The 17,043-nt window shown below is 29.7% G+C and overlaps 3 non-coding genes across 3 annotated transcripts; 1 reads left to right on the top strand and 2 right to left on the bottom strand.

Moving 5' to 3' along the window:
• Positions 1 to 8,179: 8,179 nt before the first annotated feature.
• Positions 8,180 to 8,251, bottom strand: Trnag-ucc (transfer RNA glycine (anticodon UCC)). The gene has a single exon. It is a non-coding gene; the product is annotated as a tRNA-Gly (tRNA).
• A 1,647-nt stretch (positions 8,252 to 9,898) lies between these two features.
• Positions 9,899 to 9,980, top strand: Trnas-aga (transfer RNA serine (anticodon AGA)). Its single transcript has one exon. It is a non-coding gene; the product is annotated as a tRNA-Ser (tRNA).
• A 1,874-nt stretch (positions 9,981 to 11,854) lies between these two features.
• Positions 11,855 to 11,936, bottom strand: Trnas-aga (transfer RNA serine (anticodon AGA)). Its single transcript has one exon. It is a non-coding gene; the product is annotated as a tRNA-Ser (tRNA).
• Positions 11,937 to 17,043: the final 5,107 nt, after the last annotated feature.

Genomic DNA, 17,043 nt, shown 5'->3' with positions numbered 1-17,043 from the left:
CCCATTAGAAAATGCACCTACCAATAAACAACTCACAGTGGAATATATATTGGGGAGCTTATAGAGTAGTCGACGCAAAAAATGACGGCATATGGGAATAAATCTTAAAAAATACATAAATTTAAGGCTGGTGAACGAAGGACCAAGGAGTTGAATGAAACCAGATCTTGACAAAAAATTATATTTAAGCTTTTTTAAGTTTTGCTATACTTTTTTTAATCATTTTAAAATTGTTTTTACAGGCCTATTTTATCACTGACAGACTTTGTTTATACGAAAAAACGTGTCCAAATTTACAAATGTTTATCTTGAAAAAATGATAAAATCTGTTCGTGCCAACAACTAATTTCCTTTACCTTGGAGTAAATTGTTTAATAATTTGTCAACACGTGAAGTAGTTACTTTATCCTGAACAGTCTTATTAAACAAATACTATGAAAGTTTAAACTAATACTAAAAGTTTAAACTATAATAATAAGTTGCACGTCCATCTCTTATACGTCCATGCTTTAATTCCTTCCTTAATTGAGTCTTTAATTACGTCTTTAATTCCAATTGCGGAAGAATGACAAGAATTGTATGGTTTAAAGTTATGCGGACAATTTTATCTGACAATAAAATCAGTTATACACACTGTTAAAGTTAGAGCTTTTTTCCGTGATGCCCCAGGAAGATCATTTTTAAAATGGACTGTTGCGCTCATACTGGATATTATTCTTGTGAAAGAGGCATTATCAAAGGTTCTTGGGAAGGAAGGGTAGTGTTTAATAAAGAACAAAAATTTTGCAAGCGGACAGATTAGCTGCCAGTCGTATAAGCAACATCAGAAATATGTCTCCTCTTATAGCTGCTGGTTTTAAATGTGTTTTTCCGGATTTCTGCCTCGACAATATGCAAAAGACCAACTAATAATTCATAAAAATTTTGAATTATTTCGTTAAGGTCCTATGGCTAGGTTATTACAAGCACATATTTTAGAGATTTCTGAGAAACTAATCGAATTTAGAAATTAGATTGTTCACTAATGATTAATTTCAACATGGATCTACAGAGAGGCGGAAAGAGAAGTTTTAAAGAAACCCACCTTTACAAATTTGTAATTGGTAAATGTCTTCAAATGCTGCTTTCCAAAAAAACAATGATTTTCTTGATCTATTTTTTTTTTTATTAATTTTCTCTTTTTAGTGACTGTTCGAGCGACAAAAGAATTGGAGAAGACTGTCCATAAATTTATTCAAAACAAGTTAAAAACGCACCAGCATTACGAAAATCTTATTAAAAATATAATCATGTACTCTTTTTTGTGGATGCTGTGAAATATTTCTATAGTAAATCATGTCTCTTTTTTTCATTTATTGCATTTTGATAGTTCATATTTTTCACACCTTCCTATATTCAGTCACCACCTTCCAGTCTCTTTCTAACACAATATAAAAATATATTTATATTGTATTGGAAGGAGACTAGAAGGTTATATATATATATATATATATATATATATATATATATATATATATATATATATATATATATATATATATATATATATATATATATATATATATATATATATATATATATATATATATATATATATATACACACACACACGTCTTTTTAAGCCGTCATTAAAACGTGTTAAATAAGAAAACTTGAAGAAGTTTTAAATAAGACCACTTACTGTGTTTCATTTGAGACCAGTTTAAGCCATCTTTAAGACGTCTGAAATAAGGCAACTTTAAGACGTTTTAGTGAAGACGACTTGAAGTGTTTCATTTGAGACCAGTTTAAAACAACTTTAGGATGTCTTAAATAAGGAAACTTTAAGATGTCTTAGATAAGACGACTTACTGTGTTTCATTTGAGACCAGTTTAAGACATCTTTAAGACCAATTTCAAGACATCTTCAATTTGTCTTTAAGACGACCTGTTGTTGGGTGGGTATATATTTTAGTTTACAATAATGTTTATAATATGTTTACATTTTTTGATAACTACTAGATGATCTCATGTGATCTAAACTCAGATCATTTTTCACATACTTATATTTTTTGTTTATTTGTTAGGAACGTGTATCAGCTCTTCAAAATGAATACATCAACGATTGTATTATTTTTATTAGGGGTGGGAGTTAAGGTTAGTTTTAGTGTAACTAAAATTAGCCGACTAACTTTTTTGTAAAACTAAATTCAGTCGACTAACTTTTTAGCGTAACTAAAATTAGTCGACTAACTTTTTATTCTATCTAAAATTAGTTGATTAAAACAAGATTTAGTGCTGAAAAAAACTGAATAACCTATACCATGAAATTATATGAACATAATATGAATTATGACAAATAGATCAATTTAAAAACATTAAAATTTATTGTTTTTAAGAAATATAAAATACGTAATATAATTTGTGACAATTAGGTAATAAAAATGGTTTGTTTGTACCTAGTTTTGCCCCAAATTTTCTTTTATTGAATTAAATAAAATTTGGTTTGTTAGCAGAACAACTCCGTCAAAGACAGCTGATATTTTATACTGAAAACATAATTAGTTATTCGGATTTTAATAATAATTTTTAAAAGAAAAACAAAATTGAGAGCTGAACAAGATATATATTCAATTACATAATATAGAAATAATAAAAAACGTTAATTGCTTAACTGTTACAATCTTATTGTTGTCACTGTAAATATAGATATTTACAGTAACTGCAATAAGATTGTAACAGTTAAGCAATTAATGTTTTTATTATTTCTATATTATGTAATTGAATATATATCTTGTATATAATATATTTCGTTCTACACTCATAAAAACCCAGATCTGCGTTTTTATGAGTGTAGAACGAAATAAATTAGGCATTATTACCTCAAAAAATCATTGCAGGCATTATGTAAAGGAACTCCGATAATCCTTCTGCACATAACACACCTTTAAAAAATTTAGTACCATTTTTTTTTTACAAATTGATTTCACATGCGTTTTATAATTTATAATTCATTTTAATTAGAAATTGAAAAAAAACAGATCTGAACCGCTTTTCATTGAAAGTTAAAACAAGTACTTAATAATAAAGGGAGACAAATTAGATAAGTCTTATTGCAAAATTCCAAGTGTATATGTCGCAAACCTTTCTCCGAAAACTTGAAAAACTCTGAAAACCCAACCTTGAAATAGATGCAGATAAATATTGCAACTTACAGCAATTTGTAATTGAAAATATGGCGCTCAAACCACTTCACAACTAACGCATAACAAGATTTTTAAAAAGTATTTTTTGGGTAACAGTAACAATATACTTTTCGCAAATGAAAAATTTAGTCGACTAAATTTAGTTTAGACTAAAAAGTTAGTCGACTAAATTCAGTTAGACTAAAAAGTTAGTTGACTAATATTAGTGATGCTAAAACGTCAGTCGACTAACTTCAGTTATACTAAAAATGTAGTCGGCAAATTTAATTTAGCCGACTACATTTTTAGTATTAAAGTTAGTCGAGTAATTTTAGTTAGGCTAAATTCTTAGTCGAATAATTTTAGCTAGACTAAATTTTTAATCGACTAATTTTAGTTAGACTAAAAAGTTAAACCATACCTTAGTCCCCCTCAGAGCTAAAATTAGAAAATGTTTATGGCTACTTAGACAAAGATGTTCTTTATAATAGTATAAGAAAAAGCTCGAAGGTTATAATACAAACAAAAATGGTTATATTAAATGTTAGCAAAATGATTATCTAAATTTAAATATTTTAAATCAAATTCCTATCTTTTTTAATACAATTTAATAAAAAAAAAAAAAAAAATCTTGTATTTGTACTGATATTTTAGTTTTAAAGTTATTTTTTAGCCTGTTATCCTAAGTTTATTTAAAATCTCCTCGGTACAAATTTCTTTTGCAGAGTATATGCAACTCATATTCAAAAATATTTTCAAGGAGAAATGTCAAATGTATAAGTTTTTCTATTTATTTGTGTAATAATTTTAAAAGCCCATTCAGACAAAATATTTCTCAAAGTATTTCGTTTTGATTGATGTAGTTTAAAGACGAATCAGCGACGCAATTTATGAAATTTGTATTGCGGCGTCCCTTTCTAAATCATTGCATGACGTAATCTTTTGGATAAAAGTGTTTGTGGGTGTACCAATGATATAAAGATTAGGCAAGAAACCTTCTTTATCATTAGCGAGTTTTCCACGGTAGAGATGATAATAACCCCTAAAGAAAATGAGTGCTTACATTCAGCCGCTCAACAAACAATCAAGGTATTTTATAGCACCATTCAAATACAGGAGATCTTTTGGAATTTTAATCCAATACCGATTGGCAACGTTTTCTCGAAACCTTTGCACGAATAAAAATTTTTTTTTTGACCGATATTGAAGACTTTTTAAATTTGCTATCGACTAAATTTAGTTTTTTTACTGCAAGCTGTGTTTTTGCTAGGATTATTTTTCAATGATTAAAATACATTACATTTTAAAATAATTAGCCGACGCTTGTAATTTCTTAGATGTTCAAGTTCTATTAATGAAGCCTGCATATTAAATATGAGATTGACGTCACAATTTCTTTTTAAGGCCTGCAAATTGCGCTCTTTCTCCCCTATTACTGTGTAAGTCCAATAAAGTATCATAAAAGTGATGAAGCAGTGCTGCATAGGTATTTCAAACAGCCATCATAGATCGTGCACTAATGAAACCCATCTTATACTTAGAATACGTCCAATTGAATTTATTTTCACACTCTAAGCAATTGCAATATTTTTCTGTTCCGATTTATTCTTAGTACATTCACTGTAAATGGCATATAATTTATCCAAAAAGTTTTCATGTTACTAACTGATAAAACATGACTCACAGCATCATTCACAGGTAATTCTAAACGATGATTACCACAATTCCAATAATAAAACTTATTAAGGAAACTTATTTAAAGTAAACGACATACGCCTGCATTTCTACCATGTGTATTCAAAGCATCATTTTTAATGAAAGCATCAAATTATCGTTAAAACAATGCCTTGTAAAAACACATGGAAAAAGATTTGCAATAAAAAGAGGCTTCTGTGTTTCTCAACTCAATGAGGTCAAAAAATAAACTATCAAAAACAATTCATTCAAAAAATTCATTCTTGCTTATGGTGGTGGATTCACCATTCATAGAGCCTCCTTCCTGATTTTTCTCCAACTTGTAGCTTAAAATGGTTTTTTCGCATTTTATTTGTAGTAATGTTTTATTTACAAATGGATGATCTGATTTTAAAATACAGTATAAACACTGATCTCAAAATATAACTGGATAGCGTATTCAATTGTCTATTTCAAAAAAATTTGAAGCCAAAATTGGCCTACCAAGATGGCGGCGATTGGAGCTCTTAGTGATGACCGATGTACATTTTATAAGGTTTTTAACAGAAATGTGAAAAACTAGACTATGAAATAAAGTTTTAAATATTTTAAAGAAATGAAATGATTTCTAAAAAAAATCAGACAATTAAAGAAATTATTTAAATATTAAGGTACAAAATATTCAATATACTTTTTAAGTGCAATTTACGATTAAATAATATTTATGCATAATTTATGTACCTTTTAGTTCTTAGTTACCCAATGAAGTGTGCTAGAAGGTTGATAACATAACTGTATGGTAAGCGGCAGTGGTGTCTACTTACAATTTTGACAAATTTTATGTTTTCAATTTTTGTAGCAAGATACCAGATATGTACATGCTGCATGAACTATTAGCTGAATGCTGTGAGTACACACAACTCAGGGGTTCCTTCTAGGATTATTTAATTCATAAATGTAATTAATGGATATAATATTTAATAAGAATATTCAATACAAAATATTATTTTTAATATATATTTTTAAAATATGTATATTTTATATTATTCTTTGTAAAATTCCAGCTCTCACTCAATGATTGAGCCAATTGTTTTTGACTTGATCATTCAAAACGACTTATTAAGGGAATTTTTTGATTACATATATTTTTTATTTTATCAAACATTATCAACATTATGTATCTTATCAAAAAATGTAAGATACATAAATTTACAGACCATCTGCATTAAATGTCGGAATATATTAGTACTTTCTTATCATTTCGAACAAATCAGTTTTTTAAAATTCAAAAACAGAGGAAGTTTAATTAAACCAACCAAAAGTGTTTTTATCATATGCGAAGAAACTGACAGAAGTTTCCAAAGGTTGCTTTCCTCAATAAATGGCCACCTTCCAAATGAAATAGGAATTCAAAATGCCATTTCTAGTGCTGTTTTGAGATCAGTTGATTACTCTAAAATATTTAATGAACAAACTTCTCATATGTTTGACTCAGCTATAACTGATAACCATTTATTTGCACTGATTAAACTTATTTAAGAAAAAAATGCAAAAATACGTCTTTATCAGCTGGGTAAAGAGTAAACTGCCAAGATAACTGGAAAAAAGCTTAGGGAGCAATCAACAAAACTTATCCTATTCAAAAACCATTGAAATATATTTTTATGACATATATATATATATATATATATATATATATATATATATATATATATATATATATATATATATATATATATATATATATATATATATATATAATAACTCTAGAAGGAAACTCTGAGTTGTGAGTAATCACAGCGCTTAGCTAATAGTTCATGCAGTATTTATAATTTTGTAGGGCCTATCTGAAAAACTAATGCCTAAAAAACATTTTATCTTAAAAATAAAATCAGCTGCCTACCATGCAGTTATGTTATTAACCTTCTAGCACACAGCATTGGGTAGTTAAGAGCTAAAAAGTACATAAATTATATAACAAATGCTAACTATTTGAAATTTGAGATTTCTGCACATGCAAACAAATACTTTTTCTTCACTATTATTAAACAAACTAAATTTAAGCAAATTAAAATTTAAATTTGTACTTAGTTTTACTGAGAACTTTTATTTTATTTTATTTATTTTAAAAATCGAAAAACAGAAATTTACTATAGAACAACTTATTGTAAGAACATGTTTTCTTAAATAAAAAAATATTTATGTTTGAAATTTATGTAACTATTTAATATTTCGTTACTTTTATGAAATCTTATGTTAAACAAAAAAACTAAATTTTTATTAGAAGCTTATGTACTCATCAATATTTGAGCTTAAGATATAAAACATGATTGTCATCAATTTCTTAATTTTCATATCACCATTCATTAATTCCGCCACCATCTTGGGAGGCCAAAACTGGCTTCAAAAAATTTCCCGTATACGCTATCCAGTCATATTTTGATCATATCAGTGGGCTTAAACCATTTTCTACTTGCAAAGATATTAGTTCTTTTAAATCAAAAAATGGACAATTTGTTTTTGCTACGTGGTATGCAGTCCTTAATATATGGTACGTTAATTTATATTGATTGATCTGCATTTGCAAACTAAACCTCTCTATGGCGTTCTTTTTAAAAAAACTTTTTTTGTAAGCTTTTATATGCGCAGCTGATAACTTATGAGACGAAAGCTTCTTTCATGCGGATATTGCTGCTTCTTTTATTTTATTTTGCTGCACTCTTTAAAATTATCAACTGTCCAATGATTCAAAATAATTTTAACTTCTGAGTCTTTTCTGAGCCTAATCAGTTTAGAGACTTACAAGCAACTCAGTTGCAGTTTTCAAAATTTAAAAATAGTCAAAAAAAAAAAAAGTCAACTACTCAAATGTCTATAACTTTTCCTTTCATTGTAACTTTGACCAGTTTTCTCGAAAATCTGTTTCGTCATTTGATTCATTACTCGAAAAATTGTTTTTTTCTTTACTAATTTCTACAACAACATTTTGAAATGTTTTCATAACTTTCACTATTTAGTTTGCTTTTCTTTTTCTCACTCGCTAACCGCTTTTTCTCACTCGCTAACCACTTTTTCTCACTCGCTAACCACTTTAAGCCAATAAAGCCAATTCAATTTAGTCAATAAAGAAAAATGGAAAATCAGCTTTTCCGGTTTTCATTTTAATTCCATCTGAATAATTTGTTTAAAAAGTTAGCCCTTCCACTCTAAATTTAAACTAAGCTTCAGGGTCCTTGGCTTCAACATGAACTTTTTTTTTTTTTCATTATTTCATCGCATTTATCATAGCAATAGAAATGCAGTCTAGTAAAGAAAAGCATTATAGAAAAGGAATAAAACTCTGCGTCAGCCGGGAATCGAACCCGGATCTATTGCTTGGAAGGCAACAATGCTAACCGTTACACCACCGACGCATATTTCACTTATTAATTTATTAAAAATTTACTATTAACTAATATTTATTAAATTTAACTTAAATGTAATTTTATGTATTTATTTTTTAATAGTTTGACGATAAACTAAAGTAAAAGCACTATAATTAAAATTTTTTAGTTTAGTTTAAAAAATTCACTTTTACATTCAATACCTAAAGATGTAAAGCCTCTATCTGCTTCTACAAATACGGAAGTTCTGCATAATTTTCTCTTGCGCCCTCCTCTTCCGTTTCTGAAGTGTCAGAAAAGTATAAAACAGAATTTTAATGGAATTGATTGATTAATTTGTGAATATAAAAACTTCAGTTAAAACTCGGAATAAAAATTGTTTTTAAATGTTTTTTTTTGTTTATGAAAACAACATTTTTAGCATTATTAAAAACAGAAATTAGACCAATTCTTTCCTATCTAACCCCCTCAGGCTTTAACTAATTGCTCGAATTAAAACATTAAGAAAATATAAATATGTAACACGATAACCGCGATTATCAGACTACATACTTGCACTAATCAAAAAAATCTTTGTGATTGTTGGGATGCGCGGGGCCTAATCAATAATCTAGAAAAAGGAAAAACCACCAATAGCGTATATTACCCAGCGTTATTACCCAGCGTTATTGGACCAAATTGACGAAGAAGTAAGTTCTCTTTAACTCTTGATTAATTTACGATAATAAAGCTGAATTAATTGGACTTCCAATTGGACTTCCCCACTCACTTTACTTACCATATCTGGCCCTTACCGAATATTACCTGTTTGCAAGTCTAAAAAGAATTTCTCAGAAAAAGAGAATTCGCACAGATGATGGAGTCATTTTCGGATGTTTCAACATATCTTTTGTACAAAAAGCATCAAAATGATAGAAAAACTTTTTAATGAAAAACGAATTTATAACAAAATAATGAAAAATTCTTCAAGGAAACTTCATGCTGATGAACTAAGTCGAATTTGCAAATAAAAGATCATTTTTTAGAAGCTAATAATGAGACTTTTTGACCGACGTGTAATTTACACCTTTTGAAACATTTCAAATCAAATCGTCCTAGTAAACATTGGACGTCCACCGCACCTCTAAGAACGTCTAATGTTTAATAGAGTGCTATGCAATAAAGCTTCTAACGGAGTAATAGAAAAACGAAGGAGCTAAGATAGAAAAATCTCCTTGGTGTAATAAATGAAACGCGTAGTGATTCAGGAAAGCAGGACCTTTGCACTGCTGGTCTTGATGAAGGTTGTAAAAATCTGGAATAAATTAACGAAGCTATGAGCGTTGAAGATGATAACTCGTAATAAACTTATCACTTGCTAATAAAGGCATGCTCATCTTCAACATTCTTTTATTAGCAAGTGAAAAAAATAATCTTTTGATAAGAGTCGAAAGACGGATCGTTGTTTAGAAAAGATGTTATCGATTTACAAAAAGAAGATAATACTTTTATAACTGCCATTAACATTGAGCAAAGCATTTACTAAAAGTATGACTTTAGCAATTTGTAACTGTATACAAGTTCGTGAAACAAATTCTTTAAACTCTAGAATATCGTTAGGGACGTTTTCACAGGCTTCAAAACAAAACAAATTACATTTATTAGAGTTTATATATTTAAAAGTTAAGTAAAAAAACAGCTGTGATGGCCGAGTGGTTAAGGCGTTTGACTAGAAATCAAATGGGATCTTCCCGCGTAGGTTCGAATCCTACTCATAGCGCATCTTTTATGCATTTTTTAAAACCTAAAAAGAAAATCAAAACGTATCTTTTACGCATTTTCTGAAACTTAAAAGAAAATCACAATATTGACAAAACTAACTAGAAAACACCAGCCTGAGTCGGTTGATTGACGCAATTTTTCCAGCATAGGCACCTATTCAAGTCCGGCCTTAAGTGAAGGCTTTTAAACGTGAAAAAATAAAACCGGTGACACGCGAATAGGAAAAACTAAAGTACTGAATAGCAATGCCTGCATCAGTTTCAAATAACATTTTTTGGCATTTTTCTAGAAAATTGCGTAATAAATGTGTTAGCGGATTTCTTAAAAAAATATTTTAGTTATAAAATGGCAAAATATAAAGTGGTTTTTACAGCTTAAATAGCCCAGATGCTAAATAATAAAAGAGGTACAGTTTCGAAAGTAATGACAGCATTTCCGGAAGGAAAAAAAGCTTTCTGATAGAAAACATTTAGAAAGGTATGAAAATCACTAGAACTGGTCTATGAGCAATGGAAGAATGTGATATTCTCAGATGAATAATTATTAAGATTATTTACGAACACTTGTCAAGTTTACGTCTGGAGGCAGCTTAATGAAGCATATTAATCTAAATGCCTTCTTCCTACTGTGAAACACTGAGGAGGATCTGTGATGATCTGTCGACTGATTTCGTGGAAATCAGTCGGCCCAATAGTTTCCCTTCATGGTAGAATCAATATTCATGACTATTTGACTATTTTATTGGATCAAATCCATCCAATGATCTTAGAACTGTTCCCGGAATGCAACGCAATATTCCAGGGTAACAATGCCCCAATCCACACTGCATTGTATTTATGTATGTATGTATGTATGTATGTATGTATGTATGTATGTATGTATGTATGTATGTATGTATGTATGTATGTATGTATGTATGTATGTATGTATGTATGTATGTATGTATGTATGTATGTATGTATGTATGTATGTATGTATGTATGTATGTATGTATGTATGTATGTATGTATGTATGTATGTATGTATGTATGTATGTATGTATGTATGTATGTATGTATGTATGTATGTATGTATGTATGTATGTATGTATATATGTATGTATGTATGTATGAGTGGCACGTCGTCGATAAAATTTGAGTTTTTATGCTTGTTCCTGCCATACGCGCACCGAAAATTTGTCCTTAGCTGAAACTTGAAAAGATTTATTTGGTGTTAAAATCAAACGCTACAAAGAAGGCCCTCAGCAAACATCGAGTCTAAAAAAGACGTCTTTTAGATGTATAAAAAACGTCTAATACGTCTAAAAGACGTATTTAAGACGTCTTTTTTAGACTAAATGTTTGCTGGGCCTTATCTATCGGATAGCTGTAAAGAAAACTTTATTTGTTGCAAAAATAAAGCCTTACATATTGATAGGTGTAATTTTTTTTTGTTTTTTTTTTTTATATATATATATATATATAAGTGTTAAACAAAATTATTTATTTTAAATTTAAAATAATTACTAATGTGTTTAAAACAATGAATGTTACAGTGGTCACTCAATTTGTGTTAATACATATGTATTTAATTCGCAATTTTCTAGAAAAATGCCAAAAAATGTTATTTGAAACTGATGCAGGCATTGCTATTCAGTACTTTAGTTTTTCCTATTCGCGTGTCACCGGTTTTATTTTTTCACGTTTAAAAGCCTTCACTTAAGGCCGGACTTGAATAGGTGCCTATGCTGGAAAAATTGCGTCAATCAACCGACTCAGGCTGGTGTTTTCTAGTTAGTTTTGTCAATATTGTGATTTTCTTTTAAGTTTCAGAAAATGCGTAAAAGATACGTTTTGATTTTCTTTTTAGGTTTTAAAAAATGCATAAAAGATGCGCTATGAGTAGGATTCGAACCTACGCGGGAAGATCCCATTTGATTTCTAGTCAAACGCCTTAACCACTCGGCCATCACAGCTGTTTTTTTACTTAACTTTTAAATATATAAACTCTAATAAATGTAATTTGTTTTGTTTTGAAGCCTGTGAAAACGTCCCTAACGATATTCTAGAGTTTAAAGAATTTGTTTCACGAACTTGTATACAGTTACAAATTGCTAAAGTCATACTTTTAGTAAATGCTTTGCTCAATGTTAATGGCAGTTATAAAAGTATTATCTTCTTTTTGTAAATCGATAACATCTTTTCTAAACAACGATCCGTCTTTCGACTCTTATCAAAAGATTATTTTTTTCACTTGCTAATAAAAGAATGTTGAAGATGAGCATTGTATTTTATTTAAATCTTACTTTACAATGGTAAAAAATGCTATAGAAATGCAATTTTCTATCAACAAATCTGAAAAAGTCAACAGAGAAGATAAAACATAGATTATCTTAAACATGTGCCAAGAACCAAGAGCAAAATAAATCTCAGTTCAAAATAAGTAAATAAAGTTTTTGTAAATAAATTTCAAAATGAAGTTCAAAATAAATTCCAAGGACATAAACTCTGTAGAACATCGTACAGTGAAATCAGAGTTCAAATATTTAGCAAAACAACCACGTTGTGCTCATCCAATAAAAAACCAAAAAACTTCAATATGCAGCCTATTAAACAACTCTCTATATAAACATAAATATTGTAACGTAAATATAAATTATTTCAAAATGCTTTTATAAATTGCTGTCTACAGCAGGCATATACATGAACAACTTTCGAGAGTTCTTGAATTTATCATTTATCACAGAAGCGTTTGTTATATATACCAGAGGTCTTACCACCACAGAGGTCTTACCACCACAGAATATCGTGAATTGTTAGGATTACCCGTGCTTCTGAACAAACACCAGTAAATAACTTTCTGTAGCATTTATTACGTAAAAATTCAGCGCTGTATACCAGATCCTAAGCCTGAGTAAAGGGGACAAGTTTACAATAAAATAGTATGCAATCACTAAAAATTTCTTGAAATTCAATCTTTTCATTTAGTAGACAGAAAAAAGAGTTCTCATTCGAATAACAGAAATTAATCTAAGTAAACCGAGAGAAATATTTCAAGAGGGCCAGGTCCTTGGTCAATTTGACTTTGAAAGTTATCAATTACTTGGTCAATTTGACAATGAATATTGTTAAATACTAGAATGTCCTGGTTCGCAAAACTTTTGCTAAATTATTCTGATTTTTGGGAAACGTATCAAAAACTCATGTAAGAAGCTGGGCATGTGGCTTCTACGGCTTTGAGGCACACAGGAATCAAACCATAGTGTAAGTTTATTAACATCTGGTTAGTCAGCAGTAATTTTCTCTAGCAAGTATGTATGACCATTTGGAAGGTCAATTTCTGCATAACTAGAAATGCCTACGTGGCAAATCATATAACAACCCCTTTTATTTAGGAAGCAACAACCAGTTAAATTATACACTTAAAATTTACGCTTGTAAAAAAATGATCCCAAGGACAATTTTAGTAAATTTTACTTGTTTAAGGTCAACAACCAATGCAATAACCACGTTATTCTCCTTAAGTCTTTTAGGCGTATCCCTCAGTAGGATGTCCTGTGTCCCGGTGTCATGTTAATATTTTACTTCGTTAAAATTTTACTGCGCAGTAAAATTATAACGTTAAAATTTTACTACGCAGTAAAATTTTAACGTTAAAATTTTACTGCGCAGTAAAATTATAATGTTAAAATTTTACTGCGCTCGTTATTTTTTTACTGTCATCAAGAAAAGAAGAGATGTTAAAGTTGGTGGGAGGGGCGGGTAAAAATATACATGTTTTATAAAACTAAAGGTACTTCAATTTTTCGTCCTATGAAACTTTTATTATTTAATGCATACATTAAATGATAGTTTACTTTCCAGGCTAGATTTTGATTCACTTTTTTATGTAAAGTTATGCATTTTCCCTTATTCTTAGCATTAGAAGATTTTACATTTAGGAACATATATCAAATAAGTTTACCAATAACTGAAGGCCATAAATTATTGACGTATATATCAGACGAATGGGTTCAGATATACTTCCAATAGGACTGTATATACTTCTAAAATAACATGAAAAACAAGTGGAATCAACAACATTTTATTTCAGTATAAATTTTTCTCACTTTAAAGTCTTTAGTGACAAAACAACATTAAAATGATTATTGTTTTTATTTTCTAAAAGAATAGTATGAGATGTTAGTTGATCAAGTTTAGTGGAAGCTGGATATTTTAGCCATGTTAGTTTTTGTCCTGTGAATGACCACACCGCTATATCGATTCCAATAAGATTTGCAGTACCAAGAATCTCTACATCTGTAGCCCATATACCATCTGCGGCCATGTCACTTTTGGCGAGATAACTTTCCACGTCATCACCTAAATATCCTGATAAGAGACTGGAGCAGGGTTCTGTTGTCATGTGTTTCACAACCAGATCGCGAACACATACATGTTGACATTCAGAACCTGACAGCAAAAACGAAATTGCTCGAAAAAAACAATTTCTATCAGCTTTGCATGCATGCATTTTCAAAGGTACATCATTTTCTTTTCCATCAATGAGATCTGGCATAACAAGTATTTTGAGAGCAAGTTTTTCAGCAATTTTCTGGCGAATATCTTTGGAGGGATGTTTCATTAGGTTGAGGTGGCGTTGAAATTCATCTTTATCACCACATTCTGAAGATAATTCAGAAATTTTTGAATTACTTTCCTTTTCAATAAATGGTTTAAGATGATGTAGAGAATATTTTTTTTGCAATGTGTTATCCCCTTTACTGTTCCTTAATAAGCATGTAGAATTTGATAAAATATCAAGAATCTCATATGGACCCAGCCACGAGAAAGTCATTTTTGCACCTTTCCTATCATCTCTTTTAAGATTTCTTAAAAGTACTTTCTGACCAACACAATACTTTGATGCTGTTGCATGCTTTCTGTCATAGTCAATTTTTTGTTTCTTTTGTGAACAAACAATATTTTTCATGGCTTTTTCTTCAATTCCTCTTTTCATTTCTAAAGCTTTTTGTAAAACCTCTTTATCATATACAGGATTATATTCATCATCATTGAGTCTATCTATGTATTTTACATCGATTGGAAGGCAGGGTTGTCGGTTATACATAAGGAAAAATGGTGAGTACCCCATTGAATCATGTACTTTAACACGTAGAGCAAAAAGGATTCCATCTAAAACTGACACCCAATTTTGAACATTTTCATTTAAGACCTTAATGATTGCTTTCTTAATTGTTTGGTTCTGTCTCTCTACAAGGCCATTGGCTTGTGGATGGTAAGCCGAGGTAACATGCTGCTGAGTACCTGTCATGTCATGTAATGCAATGGATACAGAGTTTACAAACTCCCGACCTTGGTCATTGATTTGTATTTTAAAACAACCATGTCTGCATATAACCTTATAGAGAAAGGATGCTACTGATACTGCTGTTTTGTTTCTTAGAGGTTCGGCTTCAGTCCATTTAGAAAAATAATCAATAAGAACAATCACAAATTTGAATCCATTCGATTCAGGTAACTGAATTAAATCCACACCAACTTGCTTCATTACTTGTTGTTCCACTTTAACAAGTTTTAAAGCAGGAGAGACTTTAAGATTTCTGTTGGAGGTTTTCTGGCATCGCTCACATTGATTTATATGCTTTGTGATATCCTCCACTATTGAATGCCAAAAAAATCTTGAAGATATTTGCTTTCTAACAGCATTAATACCAAGGTGACCGGCTAATGCAACAGCTTTCTCTGAAGTTCCAAGACCCTCATGAACTTCTTTAACTATGTTTAATTGCTCTTCTCGATCTATTACCACAATCACCTTCAAGAAACAAAAGTTTGTTTTTAGACATTTAAATAAAAACGATAATTAGAACTAAAAAATGTTTTAAATGTTAAAATACTTTTTGAAATTTTGAATTAGTTAAAAAGTTTTTCTTACCATGCCAATATTTTTTTTGCAATACATCAATTTGTTGTCTATAATTGCAAAGTTTTTACATTGCCTTTTAAAGTTTGCCTTTTTTCCTCTCTCATTTACACCTTCAGGAAACTTTTTGTCATTCAAGTATTTCCTGATATCATGAAAGTTAATATTTTTGTACATCTTGAAAACGCCAAAAAAATAAACGCCAGAAACTGTATATTAAAAAAGTCAGTAAAAAAATAACGATAGCAGTAAAATTCCAACGTTGAAATTTTACTGCGCAGTAAAATTTCAACGTTGGAATTTTGCTGCGCAGTAAAATTTTAATGGCAGTAAATTAAAAACGCTACACCGGTACTCATAACATGTATCACATTGATCAGGTTTTAGCATTTGGAATTCGATGTTAAACTCATGTTCAAATATAAATCAATAGATATACTTTTTAACTGGAGCAGTTTTCTTTTCTTCGAAATAGTTGATGTTTCCCTATTCGTTGAGTGCAACTGCTCATGTGGAAACTTATTAATCTTTAACGCTTCTTTTTTTAATGATCTTTAACGCTTTGTTTTGATACTTGATCAACTACCTTCTTAGTGTGTTTTCCTAATTCTCCAGTAGCTTCATCTTGTTACAAGAATTAAAACAATTTTTTTTTGTGGTTACACTCTCAGATGGAATATTTAATCTTTTTATATTTTTATATGGTTGACCTGACTGTCGCATTTGCTTTCTCACATTCTATATTGAAGTTTTAGGCGCTGACTTACGTTTGCTAGTTCGGCCACCCTGTTGGGGAAGACGACAAGCTGGTAAATTTTCTGTTTTGAGGGCGAGAGTATCTATTCACCATCGTAATAATCCGTGATAAAATATTATAAGTATAAATTTCGCCTATGTATAGCTAGCATACCATTTAACCAATTTCATTCTAGCTAATAAACAACCTGAGGTATACTTTGATGTACTTTCTATAAAAAAAAAAATGTTTAGAAACATTTTGTTATAGTGTTTCTACTTCGACTTGTTAATAAAGCCGCCACAGAACTTTAATGAGTTTCAATTAAATAAAACGGATATAGCACATTTTCATTCTTATTAATAAGCAAAATTAAGAAGAAAGAATAAGATAAAAGATCTGGTATCCTTTAATCAATTTT

Source organism: Hydra viridissima, unplaced genomic scaffold (assembly GCF_058129835.1).
Source record: "Hydra viridissima isolate aposymbiotic clone 2 unplaced genomic scaffold, HvirCarnegie_v1 scaffold_11, whole genome shotgun sequence".
Taxonomy (NCBI): Eukaryota; Metazoa; Cnidaria; class Hydrozoa; order Anthoathecata; family Hydridae; genus Hydra; species Hydra viridissima.
Note: the sequence above shows the minus strand (reverse complement) of the source record. Positions and strands in the feature narration are given on the sequence as shown.